The sequence below is a fragment of the Equus caballus genome, chromosome 29, assembly GCF_041296265.1.
Source record: "Equus caballus isolate H_3958 breed thoroughbred chromosome 29, TB-T2T, whole genome shotgun sequence".
Taxonomy (NCBI): domain Eukaryota; kingdom Metazoa; phylum Chordata; class Mammalia; order Perissodactyla; family Equidae; genus Equus; species Equus caballus.
Genome location: NC_091712.1, coordinates 34,688,777 through 34,707,499, shown reverse-complemented (window position 1 = coordinate 34,707,499; position 18,723 = coordinate 34,688,777). Strand labels below are relative to the sequence as shown.

Below are 18,723 nucleotides of genomic sequence, written 5' to 3'. Positions count from 1 at the left end.
AACTGATGGGTGGGGTGGAGATATTAAAGGGGAGAATTGCTCTGGGAAATCTGTGTTCTCAAGCCAGCTACTGAAGAAGGGTGGGGATGCTGAGGCAGGAAGTAGAGAGAGGAAGTGAGCTGTGGGTAGATGCATGGTGACTACAGAGAGAGGAGAGGAAACGGTGACCTGCCTTCAACCCGAATGTGGGACAGCCGCACATAAACCAAGTAGGGTTTAGAAAATCCATCCAGGCCTCTGTAGGATATCTAGAAGTTGCCTATTTTTCTTCCTTTAGCATCATTACTAATATTAGTTAAGCTTTACTTAGCATTCTGGGTGCGTGGGATCATGTGCAGCCATTTAAAAAGTGGCTTTTAGGGCCAGCCCCAAGGCCTAGTGGTCAAGTTCGATGCTCTCCGCTTTGGTGGCCCAGGTTCAGTTCCCTGGGTGTGGACCTACACCACTTGTCGGTGGCCATGCTGTGGCAGTGGCTCCCATACAAAAAGAGGGAGGTGGACGCAGATGTTAGCTCAGGGTGAATCTTCCTCAAGCCAAAAGGGGAAGATGGGTACAAATGTTAACTCAGGGCCAGTCTTCCTCACAAAAAAAATAAAATAAATAGTAAAAAGTGACTTTTATGTACAGCTGCTTACCTTTATGAGAAACAAATATTCTTTACTCATTTATGCATTTTTTTCCATTTTTCAGATATTATTTTACTTAAAAATCAGAGAACATTGTGAAAGTACCTGTACTCTTTCCAAGTGCTATTAAACCATTCTAAATACCTCATTTAATCCTCACAAGAGCACAGAGCTCGGCTTCGTCAGACTCATTACCTCTCTGAAGGGTTTGGGGCTCTGAGTCACTTGCCCAGGATTATGTAGCAAGAAGGCTATGTGGGGCCGGCCCAGTGGCACAGCGGTTAAGTTCGCACGTTCCACTTTGGTGGCCCGGGGTTCGCTGGTTCAGATCCCGGCTGCAGACCTCTGCACTGCTTATTAAGCCATGCTGTGGCAGGCATCCCATATATAAAGTAGAGGAAGATGGGCATGGATCTTAGCTCAGGGCCAGTCTTCCTTAGCAAAAAAAGGAGTAGTGGCTGCAGATGTTAGCTCAGGGCTAATTTTCCTCAAAAAAAAAAAAAAAAGAAAAAAAAAGGCTAAAGAGCTGGGATTTGAACTTGAGTCTGGCTGACATCATCTGGCCTCCCTCTTTTCCATTCAGTTCACTCCCCAGGAAGATTTTGTGGTATTTTCTAGACATTCAATATTTATTGAATGAATGAGTGATTCAAATAATAGTACCTTATTTGGTAGTATTTTACATACATTCATAGGCAAGAGACATTTTTGTCATCATCTAAACAAGGAGCTTTTTCTTTTTCTACTTTATTATCATCCCTTGTGTGGCCTGTGTATCCAGCATTCATCCTTAGCCGGCTGAAGGAAGTCACATACAGAGTGAATTGGAGAAGAATATCGTTGGATCAGTGAACCACATTCTCATCGTTCCCTAATGGCCACATGCTCACGCGCTCTGTCTGTGAACTGTTGCTATTCACATTCCTAAATAATGGAATCTTTCCTATAATCTAAGAGGTCTTTTCAGGATTCTTTCCTTCTGAGGCCAGAGGCACTTTGACTCTCCATGTCCTTAGATAGCTCATCTTCCATTTACAATCCACAGTGTGTTTATCCACATAGTGTTCTCTTCGCCTCGTCTCCCTGATCTCTTAGGTGAAGAAATAAGGCAGTTTAGCAGCCAGCCCAAGGCCATGGCACATGCAGACAAAACTAGATCAGATCGGGTGTGCTTATTTAAAAGAAAAGGATGGAGTCAAAATGGTACATATAGTTTTACAGATTGGTATTCGAATTCAATGGTGCTTTAATGAAAGTTATTAGAAGTCATCAGAATTTTAGATCTAGGAACTTAATACCTGAACTGAGATTCATCCATCCTGATCTATCATCTGTCTGATCCATCCGTCCAGACATCCATCCATCCATCCGTCCATCCATCCCTTCATCCCAGGCACATGGCTTAGGCGCAAAGATGCTCTAGGGTGATGACCAAAGGAATGAACAGGAAGTGATGGATTCAAGAGAAACTACTGCTTGGGATTTTCAGGTTTTTGTTTTCGTGAACGACAATACCTTGGGGAGAGGAATCAAAACTTTTAATTTGCTCTCGCCTTGTCCTCTCAGAAATCATCATGATGCTGGCAGTAATGGTACCAACAGAAAACTGGTGGCTCGCCAAATCAAAAAGATCACATTTTAGTTGGTTTCTGAATGTTTAAAGAACTCTTGTTTTAAGATGGTTAGCTTCAGAGGTAGAAGTAATTAAAAACCAAGGCTACTTCCCTCCTTTTTTGTTTCTTTTCATATGATGAGCCCCCAGAGCTTCTGTAGTCATTAAAAAATGAAATGCTTGTGCAAAGCTTGTCCCCGGAAGCCTTTTTGAGCCTGGCCCCCATGCATGCAAACCAGGATGTCTTTGTTAAGTAGGATAAGCCTGTTAAAACGATTGAGCTCAGTGTTTCATAATCACAGGGCAATAGATGTAAGGCAAATGGATTTCTCTTGCAGTGAATGTAGAGTCTAAGTTGTAGAAACATATGCAATCACTGGTTGCTAATTTTATTAGGGGAAAATTGCTCTGATTACAATTTCCATGGCATGGAGTGGATATTTCAAGTCACTGTGGCATTTGAAAATTCATTTACCTATTCATTTAAGAATAAGTGTAAATATTAGAAGTGAATTTTGCCCAATACGCTGCCTTCTCCTCTCTTTAACCAATAGAAATACAGGGCGGTAGATAATTGAAGCTGAGACTCATCCAGCGGTAGAGACATATATAAATTTTAATAAAAGCCAAGGATGGTTGGTACTTTGGCCAACTGGCAAAGAGTGACAAACCTTTTATATCTTGGGTCAGAATAACATTGTGTCCTTTCTAATTCTTAAGATGCTTGGCTTCCTAAAATGACCATCCTTATTTAGATTAAGGACCCATTTAGAATAGTTTTAATAATGTATGGTTTCATACATAAGTGGTTCCATAATTTATTTCATCATTATTCTTTGTCAAGGTTTTGAATGTTATTGTTACTTTTCCCCCCCTTCTCCTTAATTAATATCTCCCTTCAGCCAGTCAAGCTAGTTGTCCTTGTTTTTATCGATTGTTGTCTTAAAAACAGACCAAAAAACAGCCCTAGTAGCCTGTCAGTAATGACCCGTTAGTGCATTAAAAATTGCCTCAGTAAATCTCATCATTCTGGGTTGGCAGGTGAACTGCCTCCTTGCTAGAACTCATTTATCATGAGTAACCCACTTACCAGAGGAACTTTCTACTCATTTACGCCCAATTCCTCCCTCCTACACCTAAATTATTAACGTGCATATTAAGGAGATCCCCTGCCTTCATCAGCTGATACAATTTGATTTTCCCACACAGCTGAACTCACAGATCTTTAGGTTTTATGTCATCTGTGTGAAAATTCACGAAGAACAAATCCTTTCTAAACACAGAACACATGATTATAAGCATCGTGGTCAAAGGAGGTGGGATTTCCAGAAGCAATGTCTGCAATAAACACCAAGGGCTTTGTGCTTTCTGGGTGTGGCTCCAGGACACATCTGGCGTTCCTGTTATTTCTAGATCTTTCTGTGCTCTGCGCTCATGATCCCTGTGTGCCGAGGTGGAGCATTGCCAAGCTGTCCGTAGAGATCATGATGCTTTGGGTTGCTAATGAAACCTCTGTGTGGAAGCCTCAAAAACAAGCTGGTCTCAGAGCCTGTGTGCAGTTCTAAGTGCGTAGTTAGGAAGTTACCTCATCATCTTTGATTCTCCCTGGATACAAATGCACTCTGTCCTAAGGTACTCCTTCACTGGGGTGTACTTTCCAGTCAGCTGATCTCCAAAAATCCAAATGCCTTTCTGCTGTTAAATATATTCATAATACTATGGACACAGAAAACCTCACACAGTTACATTTCCCAAGGGAAATGTGGTTCCCAGAATTGATACCATATGACCCTCGGAGGGGAATTAAAATCCTTTTCTTAGCCATTTGGGTGGTGGTTGTTAATATTTCTGTATCATCTGGTCCTTGGTGAGTTTTCTGGTTTCAACATCGGTAGTGTTTCTGTTTCATTTTTGTTTTCAGTAACGTATGACACATCTTTCCAAGTAGTTTTGCTTGTAATAGTATTATAGAAAAAACAAACAAACAGATCGTGGTTTTCAGAGTAAACACGGAGCTGAAGGCAAGATCCCAGGTATTGCATTTTTTTGTCGTTGATAATCTTGGTTTTGTCGTAGTTCCTAACTCTGTGACGCTTTTTCAGCATAGTGAGCGTGTCCATCTTCATATAAACATGAACCCATGTACCTTCTTATCCCGAATCCTGGAAGAACTTACTGTCTGTTCAACGTTGTTATGGAAACGCTTCTTTACTAGTATTTTAATGACTCCATTAGAGCCAGCCCTGATGGCCTAGTGATTAAAGTTCAACGCTCTTCACTGCTTCAGTGGCCCAGGTTCAGTTCCCCAGGGACGGAACCACAACACTTGTCTGTCAGTAGCCATGCTGTGGCGGCAGCTCACATAAAAGAACTAGGACTTACAACTAGAATATACAACTGTGTACTGGGGCTTTGGGGAGGGATAAAAAAACCCAATGACTCCATTGATACAGGAATTCCTCTTCAATTTATGGAATTTTGTTGCCCTTAGAACATTGTCTATAAAAACAAACACACAGACCTAACCTTTCAAAGTGGAAGGCATTGCTGTACCAATTGTGGTTGGCACTGACCCCATGCTTGCAAATCAGCAAAAGCTGAGCTGCCCACAGGTAGTGGCACCCTCAACACTAAACAACAGCATCAAGAAAACAAACAACCTAGGCAGAGATTGGTTTTCAGCTCTCACTTTTGAACTCACTATTAAAACTGTGCCACACTTAAATTATCATCTCCTGGTTATTTCCCACGTGTATAAGCTCCTTCTCTTCATGGAGTCTATTTAGCAAATACTGTCAATTCCGGAAAATTATGATTGTAATTTTGGTTGCCCCAGATTAGAGCTGTCATTTTAAAATTGAAGAACTATCGTAATATGCTTTGCGTTGTTGTTATTAAAGATAACAGTAATTATGTCAATACTTAAAAAATACCAGCAATAATAATTGCAGGTGACTTTTTAGTTTCTATATTTGACTCCCTAATACCTTCAAGAGTGATAGGAAATCATGAAAAGTTTTAACAGGAGCAAAAGGAAATGAGGGTTACTAATTAACAGAAAGCTCCTTAAAGAATGAGGATGTTTAACTGATTAGACAAAGGCATGCTGTTTATCGTCTCTCTGTTGCCATGACCACAGATGCTCCTCAGCCAGTTTTTAGTTAAACAGTATTAGGGCTTGATTTACAACCGAAAAGTTTTCAACCTCAGGTCCCATGGTCCAAGTTGAGTTATTACATTTAAACCTTGTGAATTTTCCTGTATATTCCCTGGATTCAGATGACCAATTTGGCCCTATAGAGAATCATATGGCTAGTGTCTTGAATTTTGCGTGTACTTGAATTGTGTTTCCTTCCATATGTTTTCCGTAGATGGGATAACAGGAAAAAAGATCAGGGAGCATGAGAGTATGTAACGATATTTTAGGTTTTCTTGTTGTTGTTGACAATTTTCGGTTTGTTTTGTATTGATTTGTTTTGCCTTGAGGTAAGCATATATTAGGTCCTTGCGGTTGAGTGAAGTAGAGAGGATTTTGAACTCTGGAATACTCTATCAGCGTTACCACTCCTGCAGATGTACCCTAATGTGTGCACTGGGCACACTGTGTGTGGCCACAAGCCATGATGTGGAACCCCTGGCTCTGGAGAACCGCCTTGCCACAAGAGAACCGAAAGGTCTCTGTGTCCTCTGAGCTAAGCCTTACACTAAAAGGAGGCCTGAGGCTGTTTCTTCTGGACTAAACCCTAACCTGAATCCCTGGGTCTTCACCTCCTCATGGTGAATTCAGTCAAGGAGGAAAGCATGTAGGGAAGGGCTCTTAGGAAGTACTTGAGCTTCTCTCCTCAAAACCAGAGCATCTGGCTAAGCCACTCATTCTTTTCCTGCTTCGCTCTGGATATCACTCTGCCATGCTTGTTCTTGCAATGATCGGAGAGGCACCCTCCCATCAGAGTGGGAGGCAGCCCATACATTCTGCGCTAGCCATATGGAGTTACAAGGGAGCAATCCAAAGAGAAAAAGAAACACTGTCTGGGGAAAACAGAACTTGTAGCTTCTTGAAAAGCTGCACTGAAAGTTCCTACTCCAATGCCACAGTCTAGTTATGTTGTAGATGTTGGGTTTGACCCCATTAATTTTCCTTCTGTAGGGTGGAGTCGGGGGAAAGGAGTGAAGAGTGGTAATGAGGGTGCTCTGGACTGAATGTTTATGTCCTCCCAAAGTTTATATGTTGAAACCTAACACCTAAGGTGATTGGTATTAGGGTGAGAGGTGATTAGGTTGTGAAGGTGGAACCCTCATAATGGGATTAAGTGCCCTCATAAAACAGACCCCAGAGAGCTCCCTCACCTCTTCCACCATGTGAGGACCCAATGAGAAGACGGCCATATATGAACCAGGAAGTGGCTTCTCACCAGACACCGAATCTGCCCAAACCTTGATTTTGGACTTTCCAGCCTCCAAAATGTGAGAAAGAAATGTTTGTCGCTTATAGGCCCCCTAGTTTATGGGATTTTTCTTATAACAGCCCAGATAGACTAGGACAGGATAAGTAGCAGAGGATTTGAGCAGCCAGCTATTCTCAATGTAGAGTTGTAGCGAAAAGAGTTGCCTTGCCTCAGAGAAGTATAGTCATGTAATCATTTCAAAATGGTCTAATTCAGCCATAAAAAGAAGGAAATCCTGCCATTTGTGACAACATGGATGGACCTTGAGGGCATTATGCTAAGTGGAATAAGTCAGAGAAAGACAAATGCCGTATGAGCTCACTTATATCTGGAATCTAAAAAAACAAAAAAGTCCCACCAAACTCATAGAAAGAAATCAGATTTGTGGTTACCAGAGGGAAGGGGAATTGGAGGAAGGTTGTCAGAAGGCACGAATTTCCAGTAGAAGGTAAATAAGTAGTGGGGATGTAATGTACAACACGGTGACCATAGTTAACACTGCTGAGTAAAACAAACAAAAATGGACCAACGTTTGCATAGAAAAAAAGAACACTGTTACCCCTTATTTAAGACCTTGGATATTTGGTTGTTCAAGCTACAAAACAATGAGAAATATAAGGGCAGTGACAATGTCTTGTTCATCATTGTGTTATGAACACAGTGCCTGACACTCAATAAACAGTTGTTAAATAAATGAAAAAATATGATGGAATGAATGACATCATGGACTCTATGGCAAGGTCAAAGAGCATTAGCTATGTAGGAGAAGTTGATATGTACAGGTCTTTGATCTTTTTGGAGAGACTTTGATTTGCAGAATAATCACCCTTTTAACTGTTCAGGATCCTTGAAGAAAACATAAAAATTTTGTTCCCTTCCTAAGGCGTCTTTTCCAAATAAAAGGAAACTTATTTTTTCTTCAGTTTCTTTTTATAGCATCTTACCTTGAAATGTGCTGTTGCTCATGATTCCATAGTCTCAACCTGTGTACTCAAAAGGCATCAAAGTTACATAAACCCATAGTTTTCCATTTTTTTGATCTCACTGATACTTCCTGGTAAAATTTCAGTGGCACATGTTTTGCTGTAGACTAGTCAAGGATAGTTCTAGATTCTAGATTCCAGCAATCCAATTATAGTCATTTGGCAACCTCGAGAGAGGGGGAAGAGGTAGGTGACGTGAATCCAGTTACCATGAGGTTGGCTGTACCATTTCTTTCTCTGAAGCTTATAGTCTGCCATGGTCAGAGTTAGTGAGTTGAGCTTTTAGCTTCTGGAAAGAAAACAGTTTATCTTAACCACATTATAAGAAAAAAATTCTGTCCATTACTGCGTGAAGTAAGGCATTTCTGGATGTCAGCTAAAGCATCATTGAGAGCTGTGGCTGGTGCCTAATTTTCCCAAGAAACTGGCGATTCCTTTTTTTTTCCCCTTCTTGAAGTTGACCCATCAAATTTAAGCCATTCCAGAGGGGTCTGTCCCCTCTCTCTCTTAAATATAGATAGATAGATATTAATTTTTAATATTCTCTTCCAGGTTTTTTGACAGGTTATACATATGCTAATAGAAATAAGCTTATTATTTGAAGCACAGAGCTGCTTGTCACCGAAGCTTCATTAACACCGTTATCACCGCCTGACATTTATCTTATAATTTTCTAGAGCTGACTGTTGTGTCTCCATGGAAACCCAAATTGCAATTGAAACAAGTACGGTAATAAAGGCATCCACCGAGATTGACAGCATGCAAAGCCTGGTTACATTTGTTTATAGTTCTTTCAGTAGCTAACACTAGAGAGAGAGAATATGCACTTTGGTTGTTTGGAATTAACTATCGCATCACGTGTCTGACCGGACTGCATTTATGGCAAGTTGACCATAACATCGTTGGTTCTGATGTTAGTAATTAGGTCAGTCGTTTTTACTGGAATCATCTCAAGGCATTGTGAATATTGGATGTAAAATTAACCGTGATCCTATTTGGAACCAAAAGGAAATTCTTCCTGGATGGTTTTGACACTGTGAAATGTCGGTCAGGCCTTAATGTGGCAGCTTGTGGTTCCTGAATGGATTTCTTTCTGGGCAGGGGAGCAACCACAGATGTGGACTCTTTTTCCACCTTGATATTGAGGAACCTGTTCTCTTTGAAGTTCATGCCTTCACGTCAATTTGCTTGGTGCCTCAAAGTGAAGAGTCATGAAACTGGAGTGGGTCCAGAGTGAATTAATCTGAAATTAATTTGATTCTGAAAGACTCCATCTGGCTGTGTTTGGGAAAGGCAGTTAGACAGATATATAAACAAATGATCATCTGTATTCATTGTGCCAGATGTAGTGTCAAAAAAATGAAGAAATGGCTTTAAAAAAAATCAGCGATGGGGAATTTTGAAATATTGATATTCAGCCTCTTAGAATAACAGCCCATTATAATTTAGCACATAATCCTATTTTTATTCTTATTTGTTTAGGGGGTTAGCTCTGATGGGGTGCTTTTTAAGAAATAACCAAATTAAATGTCAAAGTTTATTTTAATTGGTGATTTAAGATGCTAAGTGGAATTTATGACATGCTGAGAGAGAAGGAGAGAGCCTATAAATTTCCAAATCAAAATGGGGTGTTTGATATTGATTTCATCTTAAGATCTGAGTTAGGAATTTAAAAACTAGCAAAGTGGAGTGTCATTTGGGCTTTGCCTTTTGATAAGTGGTTTGTAGCATGACAAACTAGCATGTGTGTATCATAGGGAAACACACAATGAGCTGGCATGCGTAGAATTATGGAATTCTTCTTTGAGTAATTATACAAATTTGGCAGTGTTCCTTAATGTTACTTTTGCAAATTTCTTTAAGCAGACTATCAAAGGGGCAAATGTTTTGGATTGCTCTCTAGGAGTTTAGCACAATCACTGTAGAACATCCCATTGCCTTTTCTTATGTCAGAAGAGAAAGATTCTAGAAAATTCATGACTAGGCCTGTGAATGGTATCATAGCCATCTATTCTGTGCTTTTTGTTTGCAATTTTTAAACCTGAAACATCATCTTTTGTAATGTCTCGAAGAGAAAGAATTAAAGTTTTCATCAGTGACACATTATTTACTCTAGAAAAACAGGCTCCTGAGAGGGAGCAATTCATCTCTCCCCAGGGCCCCACCTATCTTCCTCACTTCTCTCAGCCAAACAACAACCCAAACCATGATAACAGCCAGGTAAAAGTAGAGCAGAATACTTAGATAGTAAAAGTTAACCCCCAAAAGCTGAAGAGTCTCTGCAGAATCGGTTGCTGCGTTTAATGACAACAAAGTCGATGGTACACAAATCTTGAATTTTGATGCTCACTGTAGTGTTAGATTAAGAAAGTAAAATCTCAGATACCTGGAGCCCCTGGGGAATGTCAGTCTTATTAGCTAAGTTTGCAGTAGACTTGAAAGCTTATCCTTTAAGGCACCAATTCTCTTTATTGTCTCATTTTGAAGGATTTCTTCTTAACAATAAATTATATATTTCCCTGCCTTCTTAAACAGAATTTATTGAGCATAATGTGACCCTTTAGATGAGACAAAATTGTTGTTAGGCAAATTAATTATTCTGCTGTGCTGCTGTCCTTGGGAACTCCTGGAGAGTATAAGTCAGCCCTAGCTATAAGTAGGCTTTCCCGCTGGATCTGTTCAGATTCTCATGTCTGTTGGCTGTCACTCCATGGGCCCACCCATTGTATACTCTCTTATTTGCTACTTCTAACCTCCTGTGTGTTTGAAAGACGGATAATCAAGGCCATGAAGAACCAACATAAAAAAGAACTCTTTGAGGAACGAATTAGAAGGTCCCCAAGGGTTTAAAGGGCAAGAACTTTGTGACATACATTTTGGCTGCTCTGAGGTCCTTTCTTTCTTAATTCTGTTGCTGGCATTTCACCTACATATGAGTTTGAAGGCATTATGAGAAAGGAGAAATACACGCAAACCTAATAAATTGTTAGCCTACAGAAATACATATCTTTCTTGACAAATGGATTCTGTTTTCTGATCTAAACTACTGTCATTAATATGACATAGTTAGTTCCTGTTTACTGTCAACTTTTGATTTTCCAGATCAATGGAAGGAAACAGTGGCATTACTAGTCTCCAGCGCAGTTATATCAAACTTTATCCTGCTGGCTGCATCTCTTAGGCTGGTGTTCAATTTAAGTTGTATTCCTTGATTACACATCGTTTATGACCGAGGAAGGTAGGCCAAAAGCACATTGAGGAGAGACCAGCCTGAGATTAAATTTTGCCATTGATAAATGATAAAATGAATAATAAATGGACAGATAATCAATATTTAACGGAAGAGTGGATAGAGTTCAAAAAGCCAGGCAACCACAAAGGTCGGTGAAGTCTTTGTCCTTCAGTCCAGGGTAGGAGAGCCCATTGAATGGCTTTATGGTAGATTCAGGCACAAGAAGATGATAGCCAGAGTTAGGACAGAGGCTGTGTGGGGACAGTGGACCCAGAGGGCAATTTAGAGGAAAATAGGCGTCTCAGTGACGCACTGCTAATAGATGTATTGACTCTCTGATTCCATGGAACAATACCGGAAGGGATAACATGGTTCTTTATAATTGTGGTGACCAATTGCATAGCGTGCCATTTAATTTTTACAACTTTTAAGACTTCTCACTGTATTAAATCTACTCATTCAGAAAGTGCGTGTTGAGCTTATACTGAGACTGAGTTCAAGGCACCGTGCTCACCTCCAAAGGAGGCCTGCTCTGAACACCTGATTTAAAATTGCAACCCTGCACCAACGCTCCCTGTCTCCCTTCTCCGCTTTATTTTACTCCATTGAAATTCTTTTTCTGGTGTTAGGTTTACTTACTTTGCTTATTTTATGCTCCCCTCTAGAATATAAGCTCCATAATACACTTTTACCTTATTTTATTCATCGCTGTATCCCCAGCACCTTGAATAATGTCTGGCTTGTGGGGTCACTTCATAAATATGTATTGAATTAATGAGTGAGACACACCTGGCGTCAAGAATGTCACAATCTCACCATGTACCTGATTGGGGGGCTCAGTTAATTCTTGTTTCTATAAGTTCAGCAGTCGGAGGAAAGGAGAGGGGCAGGCTAGCTGGGAACCTGTATTATACATGTGTTCTGTGTAGGGCATCGTTCCCATCCTTAGATGAGGGGGCGGGGTTAAACCAGTAAGAAAAACAGGGAATTTGAACTTGAAACCTAACTGGAGGAGATTATTTTTAGATGTGCTGATTTTGAAGTGGTTCTAGAGCCTTCTGTCAGTTGTGGCTACAGAAGGTCAGATTGGAGGGTTGAATGGACCAGGCCAGGGAAGTGATTTTCACACAGGTGCTAGTGAATGACAGGAGCATTGAGAGTGGGTAACCACTGCAGGTGTTAGGCCAGCTGCCAGCGTGGGGATGGGAGGGGCTTCCATGGATGGAAGTGGGCTCCCAGTGTATGGCACTGCGAGTGTAGATGGGGGACAGGGCTGTGCCCCGCAGTGCGAGGGCCAGCAGTGCATGTGGTAGCTGTCCCAGCTGTGGGTCTGCGCGGTGCTCTCTCTGGCATGGTTCATGTCCTCTGTCTCCAGTGTGTGCTCCGTGGGAGAAGGGAGGTACCTGGGCGACTTTCTCTCAAGTCTCAGCACCCTAGTTACCGTGGCCTTTTTCTTCCAGTTGTCTTCTTTCCATCTCATTGCCCACTCAGTGAAATGGTAGCTTATCATCCTTTGCCTCTGATTTTTTTCAGATTCTATTTAAAAATTCGACCATGGGATGAAGTTTGATTTGAAGGCTGAATGCCAGTCTCTGTGGCTAAATGAGTCACTTGTTGCTGGCTCACCTCGGGCCCTTATATATTGCTCTCTTCTGGGCCTTATGCCTTTCTATTTTGGTTTTGTATTGTGTCTCGGTCTGTCTCTTCTCTTTGGCTGTCGGTGGCTTAGGGCCTCAATTACGTATCTTTCAACTCTCTCTTCTTCACACCTAGGACTGTGCCTGACATAAAGCAAATCTTCAATAACTGTGTCATATGAAGGAGAGTGAAGGACTGTGTGTGAGAATAAACCTCAGGTGGGTTGAAATCCCGCAAAGGTGAACCATTCTCGTTCACCAGCAGTATTTCTTCAATGAGTAGAGAGTGTTGTGAATACGCCCTGATTGTTCCCTCTTGCATAAGTCCTGGCAAAATATTTTAGCCAGCACAGAAAGCAGGAGTTATTTGCCTTGAAAAGCACAGTTGGTGACACCTAGGTAGAGGGTACCAGGCACTCTGTCCGTGTTCTTTGCCACTCTCAATGTACATCCCTTGTTGTCATCATTTGCTCCTAGAATGTGAATATGGGAGACGTTTTTGGTAAAAATCAGTGTGAACTTTGGGAATTTGGGACCAGTGTGGAGTTTGCGCCCACATTTGTCTTCATAATGATTCGCATTTTATTTCATTCATGTGAACCAGTGTCTTCTCCATCATCCAGAAGGGCCATGTACAATTACTTGCCCAAGCAAACAGGTGAATTCCGCAGCATTTAGCTGCGGGCAGGTAAATCAGACTGGGAGGGCACCTAGAAGGAATGCCCACGCGAGCCAGGTCGCCTCTCCCTCCCCTCCATTCCCTCATCTCTAAAGTGGGGGCAAAATACTGACCTCAGCCGTCCGGGAGGATTAATGAACGTGAGCTCCGGAGCACTTTGAAAATGTGAAGCCCAATATAAATCTTCTGTGTGATGATTATTTCCCTGTTGCCATTTCTAAAAGTTCATCTGAAAACCTCTCCCTGTGCAAATGCCTTCTGCTCTGCTCCGAAGTCCACTGAACTCTTTCTGATAAATCACCGAACGAAATGAGTTCCCTATCCGCAGCCACTGCCTCACTGCCTTCTCAGCGAGGGTTATCGTGTGCTCAGACTCCAGGTATCCCCTGGATGCCTCCAAATTCACTTCGTCGTGGGGGTTTTCCAGCGTTCTGCTTTTTACTAGCAGTCCAGTTGAGAGAAGGTAATAAAGTTTCCCTTTTGCTTGGTGAGTCCAAACGCCCGTGAGCTGTGGCCTTTTCGGTAGGAATAGCTTTCTACAAGTCAAGGTGACATTTCACCCTGGCCAACAAGTGTAAAGTTTGGAGACCTCCATCCTAATCCAGTCCACCACTAACTCCAGCAGAAGGTCCATCACAAACGTGTCCTTTCCTAGTTGTCTGTGAAAGAAATTGATGTTCTGTACGTTCTTAATTTTTTTTTTTTCAAATTTTGTCAAGGCACAAGGATGAGCATATTACATGTGTATGTACTTGCGGGAAACTTGAACTTTTCTTCAGAGGAGCAGAAACTAATTTATTTACACTTTGACCATTTAGAGAAAGATTTTGCATCTTTCAGCTACTTAGGGTATTATTTGTGAGTTCGTGGGCTGGTCTGCAGAGGTCTTACCTCAGAGGTTTGGGGCTCCATTTCATAATTGGAATGGGTGTGGCTCACAAAACTTGGGCTACACATGATAAATGGTAACAACACCTTCCAGGTAGATACAGGAACGGCACTGCTTTTCTCATCTTACTGGTGAGAAAATTACCATCCAGAGAGTTTTGTTAAGTTTAGCCAGAATCATTCAGCAACCCAGGATCCCACGACAATTAAGACGTAGGTGTGTCAGTCCAGTGGCAAAGGTGTTCTGTCAAAAGGCAGTCACAGAAGATGGAGGTTTCCTTCATGGTGACCCTGAAGTGGCGCCTTTTCAAAGGGAGATGCAATTCCCAGAGCTTGAGGTTGGATAACAGTAGTTTTCTTTTCCTAAACTGAGAGGCTGGGGCGGGTTTAGAGTAGAGAGTTGCGACTCGTGAGTGGGGCTCTGCCCAAGTCCCTGATGTGTGATCTGGAGTGTGGCATGGGAAACTGCTGATGCTGTACCCCGGGGGCCACATTAGTGGAGGTCAATTGAGGAAGAATTCTGTTCTTAAAGAGTGAACAACAACATGGACAATGTAGAAGAATGTTAATATTCCTGAATTTCATGCCCATCCTATTGCCCGCCAGAAGGCCCCTAGGCCCATTGCCAGGTTCTTTCTGCTTTTGCCTCATGCGGCTCAGTCTTGGACAGTTGCCTGTGGTCACCAGGCAAAGCCTGTTTCTTTGTGTGCTATTACTTAAGTACAAGTGATATTAAAAAACAATTCTCAAGCAGCCTGTCAGCTGACTGAAGTGATGGGACCGCATTCGGGATATTAGGAAGAATTGGCACAAATTGAGAGAGATGATGCTCTGGCAGCAGCCCCAGGCCACCACCAGCCACTGAGCAGTTCTGTCTGAACCTGCAGGCTACCCTCCACAGTATAGGTGACACCTTGTCAGCTCCCTGGCTTGTGCCTTAGTCACCTGTGATCCCTGGGGACTAAACTGGACACAGGTAGGGAGTCACCCCAAGGTTTCAGGTAGCTGGTCATATTATCCAAATTATCTTCTCCATGATGGTCATCCAGCTCCAAATCATAATCGTAGAAGGACAGAAATTAAGAGCCAGATAGGAGCTGCTTTTCTCTTTGTCTTCCAAGCAGGAAAACTGAAGTACAGAGTACTTACATGATTTGCTTGGGATCCTACAGTGAATTTAATGCTAAGCCAAGACAAGAGCCCAGGCCATCCAGCCCATTGTCCCACCGACCTGCTGTTGTGTGTTTCAAGTATGGTATCATTTTCCTGGCCCCTCATTCCTGTTTTTCCCAAACAACCTCCTGACGAAATAATATGTTTTGATGAATCTCAACTCAGTTAAGGGAAAAAAAGTATATCTGCATTTAAAGGTATTTAAATTTAAATTAATTAAAGTTAAATTAAATTAAAATTTCAGTTTCTCAGTTGGACTTGCCACATTTCAAGTGTTTAGCTGCCACGTGTAACTAGTGGCTACCATATTGGATTGTGCAGATTGTAGAACGTTTCCATCATAGCACAAAGTTGGACAGGACTGATACAGGATATTCCAAGGAACAAAAAAAAGTAAAATGGATAAAAAGTATGGGAATATTAAGACTATCGATAACTACCAGGGAGATTAGCTATCTTTGTACAAAATTTTTCCAAGACAAGGCATCTTTGTTTTGGGGTTGGTATATCTTCTGAAGGTGGCATTTTATGTCTTTTTTTTTTTCAGCGTTAATATAATTATTTATCACCACTTGGCGTTTCTCAGACCCGTTTTGTTTTTCTTCCTTTTATAGAGATAAAGGAGATACAGTACAATAAGTTGCAATCCCCAAGGAACAAGATGAATTAATAGAAATATCAGTTCATTTGTTTCCTTTCTCCAAAAGGAAACCTGCTATTCGCTGAGCCTTCTAAAAGCTCGTTGTCCTGGAATTAATAACGATAATAATAATGCAGTGAATCAATTATTGTAATTTTTATAATATTTTACTGCTTAGAGGAACCTCAGAAGATTTAGCATATCCTCTGTCGAGCTACTTCTCTTTACTCGAAAATAGAATAGGGAAGTAGGTCAGTGCTTGTGCTAAAGGCAAAAAGTAAGCACTCTCATTTTTTTTTTCCCCCCAAACGTCATTATATTTTCGTCTTGGCTCTGAGACTGATAGCACCAATGCCTGCTGGCTTAGTGCTCTCTAAGTTGTGGTCCGATTCCATATGGCATCTGTCCTGGAGGAGCCTTATAGGTGGCTCTTTGCCAAGAGCAAAAGCGGAATTGGTGCTCTGGATCCCGATGCGGTTTGTAGGTGAGGTGTCAGCAGAGATGTCTGTGCTCGCGTCTGCAAATGGCCACTGAGTCCACAGGAAGCATCACCCTAGAGAAACCCAGTTCATGGAATATTAAGGCACAACAGTCTGCCTTTATGTCTTGCTTCCTTTGCATCGTCCAGATTCTGCAGGCACCTCTCTTTAGGAGTGTGACATAGGAAAAGTCACTTTACCTCCATGACTCTCAGTTGCTTCCTTTCCAAAATGGGGATAATGATTTCAATTTCCTGGAGCTATTGTGATATTGTATGTCAAGTACCTGGCAAAGCTTTCTGGCAAAGAGGAGCCCCTCAGTAAATATTTGTTGAATTTGAATCTAATTCCTGCACTCTGGTGGGTGCTGAGGATGACTGGGGAGTACAGAGAAGGGAGCTAGTCGAATTTTCTAAGCCTGAGATCAAATTCTCGTAAATAGATCTCACTGAGAGTCTTGCTTAGATTTGGGGTATCTGTTCCCGTAATTACTCCTCTGTGAAGAGCACATTGGCTCTCCATGGCCTCTGGTAAGTACCCTGGAAGGTTTAACTATTGGACACACAGTTTCTGGCTTCCTTAAATGTGTCAACGCTTACAGCCCCATGAGGACCAACGAAGTCAGTAAGTCTCCACTAGAAATGAGCGTTAGCCAGGAAGAGAGTTGAGAGTCCAAAGAAGGAGGAGCTTACATAGATTAGAAGACAGTTAACCAGGCTGTTGTGGGATAGGACCACCCATCCGGCACAGAAGCTTTGATGGGGAAGATGTGCTCTTGCTGTTGATTTGTATAACAATTAGACCTTGTTGGATTTACTTAAGGAAGGGATTGTCATGCCTTCGGCATTTGATGCAAACCTTTGGAACAGTTGTTGACAAAACGGCAAGTAGCTGGGAAAGGATGTAGGTGTGAATGAGAGGCCCTCACTGGTGTGAATCTGTGGGAATGGAGAAGAAGGGAATCTGTGGAGATGCAGACACCGATATGTGATTATTGAGAAAATATAGGTCTTGAAGCAGTCTTAAGGGACTCTTAAGCTCAGCGCTTTTTCCCCTCCTTCCCACAGATAGAAAGAGGGAAGTGTGTGTGTGTGTGTGTGTGTTTCTTTTAGTGCTGCCTTTTCTTTGGCAGTAGGACTTGCTCTTGGCCCTGCCTTACAAATTTGCCATGGGCTGTTCACTCTCAGCCCGAGGAACGACTTGTGCATCACAAGGTCAGAGAAGGGATTAACAGTAGAAATAGCCAACACTTACTAACCTCTTACTCTGTGCCACGTCCTGTACTAAGTATGAGACTCCGAGATGGAGTTGATTGTTCCCATTTTACAGATAAAGAGTCCTAGGCCCAGAGTGGCACAGTTAGGAAGTAGTGGTGCCAGGATTCAAAGCCCGTGCCATGAACACTGACACCCCTCTGCTTCTGGATGATAAGAGGTCTCTGGGCATCTGTCAAGGATGCCTGATGGGGGAAGGATTATAAATATGTACTCACCAACATAAAGACCAAAGGTGTAAGGTGTAAGCTCTGCTCAGTTTCCCTTCCTTTATGCGCCTCAGTGGCCGTGTATTTTCTGAGAAAGTAAAAACGACCTCTCATTTAGAGAGACATTAAGCAATGCTTGCTCTAGAATTCTAAGCGTAGATATTAGGACTACTGTACTGTCGCCTAACTCCTCTGTGGTTATTAGCTGTGCTCTGTTCAGGCAACATGCAATAGCCCCATTCTTTGAACTTCCGTTTGCTGTTAGCTGAGACCTGTGGCAATGCCTTCCTCTTTTCATTCTAGCTGACTGTCAACAGCAGTAACCACAAGTCCTTCCTGTCCCAGAAATAAGTCTTGCCACACTCTCAGCTCTCAACGAGCTGTGAACGCTACATTCTGTTCTGCGTGGGACTTTACCACCTCCACCCTGCCGAAATCAGCTCCACGGGATAAACGTGTTTATTGAATTCTCAAAGGGTGATTTGAAAATAAGTATAGGTGCATAAGAACAAGATAAACAATGGGGCTCTAATATAAACAAGCATTACATTACACCTAAATTGTTGAAAGAAGATTTTGTGCTCAATATTTTATTCAGCGGAACATTTTTTATAACAATAAGGTTGATTAGAAAAAGCTCTGAAAGTGCTTCAAGTTAGACAGTCTGATTGTTTATCTCAAGGATAAAAAATAAAATGGTAAAATAGGGGGGATAAGAAGAAGTAGAAATTGAAGCCAGGACCTAGTGAACAATATTTGCCATCATTTTCTTTTCTGGATTAAATTGAATACAAGATTTCTCCTTTCTGTAGGTTTTTTTTTGTTGTTTTTTAGCCATGAATGTCT

At 41.8% G+C, this 18,723-nt stretch overlaps 1 protein-coding gene and 1 long non-coding RNA gene across 46 annotated transcripts in view; one reads left to right on the top strand and one right to left on the bottom strand.

Moving 5' to 3' along the window:
* Window positions 1-18,723, top strand: part of CELF2 (CUGBP Elav-like family member 2) — a 789,986-nt gene that overhangs the window by 605,339 nt on the left and 165,924 nt on the right. For 2 of the 45 annotated variants that reach the window (XM_070255398.1, XM_070255405.1), the window contains exon 1: window positions 17,134-17,277. The exons of 42 other annotated variants lie outside the window; for them this stretch is intronic. The gene's annotated coding sequence lies outside the window, so the exon portion shown is untranslated. Of the gene's footprint in view, window positions 1-17,129; window positions 17,278-18,723 lie in introns of those variants that run through there. One more of the 45 variants, XM_070255418.1, reaches the window with a different exon arrangement.
* LOC138921456 (uncharacterized) lies at window positions 14,046-18,022 on the bottom strand. The gene is made up of 2 exons (XR_011434045.1): window positions 17,887-18,022; window positions 14,046-16,468 (listed from the first exon to the last, which is right to left on the bottom strand). It is a non-coding gene; the product is annotated as an uncharacterized lncRNA (long non-coding RNA).